General features: G+C 41.0%; 1 protein-coding gene and 1 pseudogene across 1 annotated transcript in view; both read right to left on the reverse strand.

The window, feature by feature from the left end:
- Positions 1-8906, reverse strand: part of CGA (glycoprotein hormones, alpha polypeptide) — a 69225-nt gene extending 60319 nt beyond the window's left edge. The window contains exon 1 of the mRNA XM_010834673.1: positions 8634-8906. The gene's annotated coding sequence lies outside the window, so the exon portion shown is untranslated. The remainder of the gene's footprint in view (positions 1-8633) is intronic.
- Positions 4367-5058, reverse strand: LOC104984760 (annotated as a pseudogene).
- Positions 8907-8912: the final 6 nt, after the last annotated feature.

Consider the following 8912-nt stretch of genomic DNA (forward strand, 5'->3'; position numbering starts at 1 on the left):
CGATGGACATGAGTTTGAGTGAACTCTGTGAGTTGGTGATGGACAGGGAGGCCTGGCGTGCTGCGATTCATGGGGTCACAGAGTCAGACACAACTGAGCGACTGAACTGAACTGAACTGAGGGTATGAGTAGTGTCTTCTTATCTTTACATTTTCTCATCATTCTTACAAATTGTGACATCCATAGACCCTTTCAATAAATGTTCGTAGAAAGATCTGAAATTTTCTATTGTGAGTTTGCTAAAAGCAATACCAATACTAAAAGTGAAGTTAAATTTATAATTTACTTAGTCTGCAGAGAAAGATATAGACTTGAATGGGAGCTCCAAGACCTCATAATGCAATGGAAATTTTTGCCAAAAAGTGAAGGCCACATGAAAAGAGGCTCAGTGTCACCAATTATTAGAGAAGGCAAAACAAAACCACAATGAAGTACCACATCACACTTGTCAGAATAGTCATCATCAAAAAGTCAACGAATAACATACTGGAGAAGGTGTTGGGAAAAGGGAACCCTCCTACACTTTGGTGGGGATATAAATTGGTACAGCCACTACAGAAAACAATGGAACTTCCTTCAAAAAATATTAAGTAGAACTATCATATGACCCAACAATTCCATTCCTGAGTATACATCTTGACAAGGGAGAAAATTCTAATTTGAAAAGATACATGTATCCCTATGTTCATAACAGCACTATTTACCATAGCCAAGACACAGAGCAACCCAAATGCTCATTAATAGATGACTGACTTAAGATGTGGTATGAATACACACACACACATACACAGGCACACATACACAATGGAATGTTACTCAGCCATAAAAAAGAATGAAATATTGCCATTTGCAGCAACATGGATGGACCTAGAAAATATTATATTTAGTGAAGTAAGTCAGAGAAAGACAAATACTATATGATAGCTCTTATATGTGGAATCTAAAAAAGAATACAAATGAATGTATATACAAACCAGAAACAGACTCACAGACTTATAGTTACCAAAGGTGGGGAGAACAGCTGATAGGCACAAAATTAACATATGCAAACTACCATAAGTAGAGCAAGTAAGTAACAAGGGTTTATTGTATAACACAGGGAAGTATACCAAAAACTTGTTACAACCTATAATGGAATATAATTTGAAAAAATACTGAATGCCTGTGTTGTACAACTGAAACTAACACAATAATGTCAATCGACTATACTTCAACTTAAAAAAAGATGCTCAATTCGACTCAAAATTTAAGAAATGCTCATCAAAATATGGTACTATTTTTAAATGATGAGATTGTTTTAAAGGCTTGACAAAACATAGTTCTACTAAGGAGTCCTTGAAAATGGGTTCTTTTCAACACCTTTCTAAAGTGTTGATGGGACTGTAGCTGGTCCAACATTTAGGAAGCACAATTTAGCAACATCTGACGAAATTAGGATCACAAATTATTTTGATTTAACAATTCTTTACTAGGGAAATTATCCCATTCATATTTACCTATTCAAATAATCAAATATATGCACAAGGAAGGTCACTGCAGCATTTTTATATTAAAAAAAAAAAGAAAAAATAACCTAATTGCCTATCAGAGAAATGGTTAATTGAATTACCTTCATTTATACCATGGACTATCATATGCCCATTAAACAGAATCCTGATATGGAAAACTTGTAAATAAATTACTGAGAGAAAAAAGCAAAATGGAAAACCATCCAACTAAGTGGCATGAGTAGATTTGTTAAGAAAATAAGAGTAGTAATAAGCATACATTGCTTATATATACAGAAGAAATTTTTTTTTTTTTTTTTTGGTCACTGCATGGCTTGCAGAATCTTAGTTCCCCAACCAGGGATTGAACCTCAGTTCCTGGCAGTGAGAGTATGGATTTCTAACCACTGGATCACCAGGGAAAATAATATTTTAAGACTAAGTAAACCATTGCTGAGCCAAGTAACAGGGTGGGACTTGATCTTGGAGGTTAGAAATGGAGGAAGATGTTTATTTTTTATTTTATATCTTTATTTTCTGGTTGAAAATTTTATGCAAACACAAATTATATTTATAATTTTAAAATTAATGGCACCTAATTAGCAATCAAAAGAAGTCTCAGAACCATGGATATTTGGAATTTACAAATCAAATTTAAGTCTTTCTTCCCTGTCCACTTGCCCTTATATGTATAAAAAGATGCATTTTAATAAGACTGGTAAATACAGGGAAATTTTTGAACTCTCTTCTCCTACCCCTCACACCACTTCTCATAGGGCTGTTAAAAAGTAATCATGTTCTTCTCCTTAACAAGAAGCTTTTCTGGGGATGCATGAGGAAGAGGTTCAAAAATTCATATTTATTAAAAACACACCTCCCACAAGCTTCACATTGAACTAGGAGCTTAAGAGTTAAATGATTCACAAAACAAAGGCTTTGAATAATAGGATGATTAGAGCAAATTTAGAGGAGTTGGCTATAACTTTTTTGAAAATATGATTTGTGCCCACTGGTGGGTGGGGCAAGAAAGCGGTTATTTAGGCTTTTTTTTCTTTCTTTTTTACAAAATAGGTACAATGGCCATGAGTCAGAGGGAAGGAGGGGAAGGTAGAAATTCGGTAACTCTACGTCTGGAACCATATTATTTGAAGGATCCCAAAGTGATGGTTAGAAATGCAAATTTCTAGAGCCCAACTTCAGTCCATTTAATCAGACTTTCTAGAGGTGTGGCCTGAGAATTTGCATTTAGGTCAAAATTTTCAAGTGAATTTATGCACACTAAAGTTTTAGAGTTTCTCCTGTAAGATAATTCAGATACTGAAGAATAAATCGTATCTGGAGTCAGATGTAATCTTCTTACATTAATTTTTCTCTTTAGAATTCTAGGAAGGTGGTAAGGTCCCATATCAAGCACTGCACTAGATGACAGTGAGTGAACTCATGGTGAAGAAATTGAGAAAAGATTCGATTATGTTAAAAAACAATCGGACTGGAAATTTAGAATCTCTTGCTGCTGCTGCTGCTAAGTTGCTTCAGTTGTGTCCAACTCTGTGCGACCCCATAGACGGCAGCCCACCAGAGCAGATGATTAAAAAAAACAATATTGTGACAAAATGTAAGAGCAAAGACAAAATTAAATCAGATCTAAAGCACAGTTTGTTAACGAGAAAGCTAGAGCCTGCGTTTTTGCAGTTCATCTGATATAGTGTAACAACTGAACATCCATCTTGCCATCTTTTGATTCTACTTGCCATAACTTTTGATTATAGATAATTTGGTTGACAAAACACGAATTCCCCAAAATATTTGAAAGGCAGCTGCAAATAGGTTCTTAGAGGTGTGCTGTGCTAAGTCGCTCAGTTGTGCCTGACTCTGTGACCCCATTGACTGTAGCCTCCCAGGCTCCTCTGTCCATGGAGATTCTCCAGGCAAGTATACTGGAATGGGTTGCCATACATTTTTCGAGGGGATCTTCCCAACCCAGGTATCGAACCCAGGTCTTCCACATTGCAGGCAGATTCTTTACCATCTGGAGAAGAGCATGGCAACCCATTCCAATATCCTTACTTTAGTTCAGTTCAGTCACTCAGTCATGTCTGACTCTTTGCAACTCCATGGGCTGCAGCATGCCAGGCCTCCCTGTCCTTCACCAACACCCGGAGCTTGCGCAAACTCATATCCATCTAGTCAGTGATGCCATCCAACCATCTCATCCTCTGTCATCCCCTTCTCCTTCCTGCTTCAATCATTCTCAGCATCAGGATCTTTTCCAAGGAGTCAGTCCTTTGCATCAGGTGGCCAAAGTATTGGGGGTTTCAGCTTCAGCATCAGTCCTTCCAATGAATATTCAGGACTGATTTCCTTTAGGATGGACTGGTTGGATCTCCTTGTAGTCCAAGGGACTCTCAAGAGTCTTCTCCAACACCACAGTTCAAAAGCATCAATTCTTCAGTGCTCAGCTTTCTTTAGGGTCCAACTGTCTTATCATGTATGGATAAGACTAGTCATCTAGTCTAGTTGACTAGACGGACATTTGTTGGTAAATAATGTCTCTGCTTTTTAATACGCTGTCTAGGTTGGTCATAACTTTTCTTCCAAGGAGCAAGTGTCTTTTAATTTCATGGCTTCAGCCACCATTTGCAGTGATTTTGGAGCCCCCCAAAATAAAGTCTCTTACTGTTTCCCCATCTATTTGGCATCAAGTGATGGAACTGGATGCCATGATCTTAGTTTTCTGAATATTGAGTTTTAAGCTAACTTTTTCACTCTCTTCTTTCATTTTCATCAAGAGGCTCTTTAGCTCTTCTTCACTTTCTTTTTTTGTTTGTTTCAGTTTTTTGTGTTTTTTTTTGTTTTTTTGTTTTTTTTTTTTACAGGAAATAGCATTTATTGGTGAGCATGATTAAGGAGGAGACAGCGCTGATGCTCATGAGTGCAGGGCCCGCCATTTGTCCAGGAGACCACGATTAGAGATGTATTTGACCCCACAGCTGTCCAGGATGAGTCGCTTTTCTGCCACAAGGTTTTCAAATTCATCTGTGTTGAACTTGGTAAATCCCCACTTCTTGGAGATGTGGATGTTCTGGCGGCCAGGGAACTTGAACTTTGCCCGGTGGAGGGCTTCAATCATATGCTCCTTGTTCTGCAGCTTGATGCGGATGGACATTATGACCTGGCCAATGTGGGCCCTGGCCACTATGCCCTGGGGCTTTCCAAAGGCACCACACATACCTGTCTGGAGTCTATCAGCTCCAGTGCAAGACAACGTCTTGTTGACGCAGATGACATGAAAGAAGTCGAGCCACACTCGGATGTGAAAACCATCTTTGCCACAGCTTTTCACCATGTGCTTGTTGGCACAAATATAGGCAGCCTCCAGGGCTTCAGAGGAGAGCTGCTCATACTCATATGACACCATGTGGCCCCAGAGTGGGAACTCATCCACTTTGGCTTGCTTACGCCCCAAGTCAAAGATGCAGATCTTAGCATCAGGGACACCTCAGCAGAAGCAGGACTTTGGGTACAGCTTGTTCTTCCAATACCCGTAACACCGGGTGGGGAGACAGCCCATGGCGACACCAGGATCTTCAGTGGCATGCTGAAGGGAAAGAGCTCTTCTTCACTTTCTGCCATAAGGGTGGTGTCATCTCCGTATCTGAGGTTATTGATATTTCTCCTGGCAATCTTGATTCCAGCTAATGCCTCATCCAGCCCAGAATTTCTCATAAAGTATTCTGCATATAAGTTAAATAAGCATGGGGACAATATACAGCCTTGATGTACTCCTTTACCTATTTAGAACCAGTGTGTTGTTCCACATCCACTTCTGTTTCTTCTTGGCCTGCATAAACATTTCTCAGGAGGCAGGTTAGGTGGTCTGGTATTTCCATCTCTTTAAGAATTTTCCACAGTTTGTCGTGATCTACACAGTCAAAGGCTTTGGCATAGTCAATAAAGCAAAAGTAGATACTTTTCTTGGAGAAGGCAATGGCAACCCACTCCAGTACTCTTGCCTGGAGAATCCCATGGACGGAGGAGCCTGGTAGGCTGCAGTCCATGGGGTCGCTAAGAGTTGGACACAACTGAGCGATTTCACTTTTCACTTTCATGCATTGGAGAAGGAAATGGCAACCCACTCCAGTGTTCTTGCCTGGAGAATCCCAGGGACGGGGGAGCCTGGTGGGCCGTCGTCTATGAGGTCGCACAGAGTCGGACACGACTGAAGCGACTTCGCAGCAGCAGCAGCAGATACTTTTCTGGAACTGTCTTGCTTTTTCCATGATCCAACAGATGTTGGCAATTTGATCTTTGGCTCCTCTGCCTTTTCTAAAGCCAGCTTGAACATCTGGAAGTTCATGGTTCATGTACTGTTGAAGCCTAGTTTGGAGAATTTTGAGCATTACTTTATTAGCGTGTGAGATGAGTGCAATTGTGCGGTAGTTTGAGCATTCTTTGGCACTGCCTTTCTTTGGGATTGGAATGAAAACTGACCTTTTCCAGTCCTGTGGCCACTGCTGAGTTTTCCAGTATCCCAGTTTGCTGGCATATTGAGTGCAGCACTTTCACAGCATCATCTTTTAGGATTTGAAATAGCTCAACTGGAATTCCATCACCTCACTAGCTTTATTCATAGTGATGCTTCCTAAGGCCCACTTGACTTTGCATTCCAGGATGTCTGGCTCTAGGTGAGTGTTCACACCATCACAATGTGGTTATCTGGGTCATGAAGATCTTTTTTGTACAGTTTTTCTGTGTATTCTTGCCACTTTTTCTTAATATCTTCTGCTTCTGTTAGGTCCATACCATTTCTGTCCTTTATTGTGCCCATCTTTGCATGAAATGTTCCCTTGGTATATCTTATTTTCTTGAAGAGATCTCTAGTCTTTCCCATTCTATTATTTTCCTCTATTTCTTTGCACTGATCATTGAGGAAGGCTTTTTTTAATCTCTCCTTCCTATTCTTTGGAACTCTGTATTAAAATGGGTATATCTTTCCTTTTCTTCTTTGCCTTTCACTTCTCTTCTCTCAGCTATTTGTAAGTCCTCCTCAGACAACCATTTTGCCTTTTTGCCTTTCTTTTTCTTGGGAATGGTTGTGATCACTGCCTCTGGTACAATGCCATGAACCCCCATCCAAAGTTCTTCAGGGACTCTGTCTATCAGATCTAATCCCTTGAATCTATTTGTCACTTCCACTGTATAATCATAAGGGATTTTGTTTAGGTCATATCTAAATGCCTGAAGTGAAGTGAAGTCACTCAGTCATGTCCAACTCGACCCCATGGACTGTAGCCTACCAAGCTCCTCAGTCCATGGAATTCTCTAGGCAAGAGTACTGGACTGGGTTGCCATTTCCTTCTCCAGGGGATCTTCCCAAACCAGGGATTGAACCTGGGTCTGCCACACTGTAGGCAGACACTTTACCGTCTGAGCCACCATTCTTGCTTACAGAATGGACATAGGAGCCTGCTGGGCTATAGTCCATAGGGTTGCAAAGAGCTGGACACGACTGAAGCAACTTAGCATGCACACAGTGTTGAGAGAGGACCATTACTCACTCTGTAAAGTCTAGGATATTTTTGATAATATGAGGATAAGTATAAATCCATTACCTATGACCGCCCAAAATGAATTGAATTTAGTTCAATGGGCATTTATTGACTGCTCATTTTTACCTTAAAATGTGTCAAGGAATATTAGAGAAGGGAGCCTGGATATAAGACACAATCTCTACCCTCAAAGGGCTTACAGGCTCATGAGCATAGACTGTAATAAAAAGCAAGATAAGGGATTTCAAATCAAAATGCAGTAAATAATAGATTGAAGCTATAGGAGTATTGAAGAGTGGTTATTTCTGTATGGAAAGTGGGGAGGGGGGGCGGTGCATGTGAACTAAGGGAAAGCAGAACAAATCAGTCAACTCTACTTTGGTGACAGATATATCCAGACTTTTACTCCACTACCAAGATAAAGGAAGACTTATCAGACGAGCCCTGATTACAGAGAGTGTGGTTGAGAGAATGAGGATGTGGAGAGAGGAATCATGAGTAAATGAACATTTTTGTAAAGGTGTGATAGAGGGTAAGCACCTAGTGGGAGTGATCTGGTCCAGTGTATGAACAGAATATTAAACACTCAAATTGACATTATTATTAGTTGTTATATTGAAGAATATACCTGTACAAATCACAGAAATCAGCAAAACTCCTAAGAAGTTGATGTCCTAAAATAGTAAAAGAAACCTGTGCATTTCCAAGTTCATCACACTTTGACAGACCTGTTTTTAAAAATCCAGATACCACAAAAGTGATATTCTTTCATGGATTTTCAATGAGGTAAAGGAAATGCAATGATTAATACTTAGAAATAAGAAAAATGCACTTTTTATATTGCCTTTCTAAAGGCAATTTCTATATTTCTTCTCTGGACAGACACTGTGAATCAACACAAGCATTCCCTGAGACAGCATAGACCACATTTATGATTTCAAGATTTTATTTTGCTTTATCTTGCCATTTTTTTTCACCTAGGTTAATATGTTTGAATAATTGAGGCTTTTTTTCTTTAGAATGCTATTACTCTTTCTCACCTGCACTGGGCTTTTCCTCGTGGAAAGAAAGACAAATCCAAATAGGCAATACAAATATCCCTCTTCATTAACTACTTTTTCATTTAAATATATCCCCTGGAGAGGGAATGGCTACCCACTCCAGTATTCTTGCCTGGAGAATCCCATGGACAGAGGAGCCTGGTGGGCTATGGTTCACGGACTGAGCAACTAACACTTTCACTTTTTCACTTTCATTTAAATATATATGCTATCTTCCTTCTGGGAAGAATTCAAGGACTCGAAGTAATCCCTTTAAATGCGGGCCCAGCGTTCCCGGTGCCTTTGGCATCGTTTCAGTGTGCGGCACAGCACCTGCCTGTTGTTTTCAACTTTGGACTCCACTCTCTGCTGTCTCATGAAAAATGTTTTCCTCGGAAAAGTGTGGTGTGTTTTTTACCGATTCCAAGAGACCGTCAACCCATGCTCCTTCTTTGTGTCTGCACACAATGAGTGATTCCCAGACTCCGGGCGGCGTGGGGTGGGGAGCGGGGGATACTTTCTACCGGACCGATCCCCAGACAGACTCCAGCCCTCACCTCAGAGATTCAGAAGGCGGCCTGTCGGGCCTGGCGGCCCAGCCCCTCGGAGAAGAGCAGGTAGAGCCCACCGGAGACCCAGCAACCGTGCCCGCGTCTGGGCCTCCGCACGACAAACTCTAGCATCCCCGCCGCTCCCTTGAGAGGCTCCAGCATCCCTCGGCCTGGAGATCCCGGGCGGTCGCGACTCCTGAGTCAGGATCCACAGTGGTTCCGCGGACTCGATCCGCAGGGCTGGGTGGAAGAGCCGCGCCGCCAGATGTCCGGGCTGCGGCTGCT

This window comes from Bison bison, unplaced genomic scaffold (genome assembly GCF_000754665.1).
Source record: "Bison bison bison isolate TAMUID 2011002044 unplaced genomic scaffold, Bison_UMD1.0 scf7180017864035, whole genome shotgun sequence".
NCBI lineage: Eukaryota > Metazoa > Chordata > Mammalia > Artiodactyla > Bovidae > Bison > Bison bison.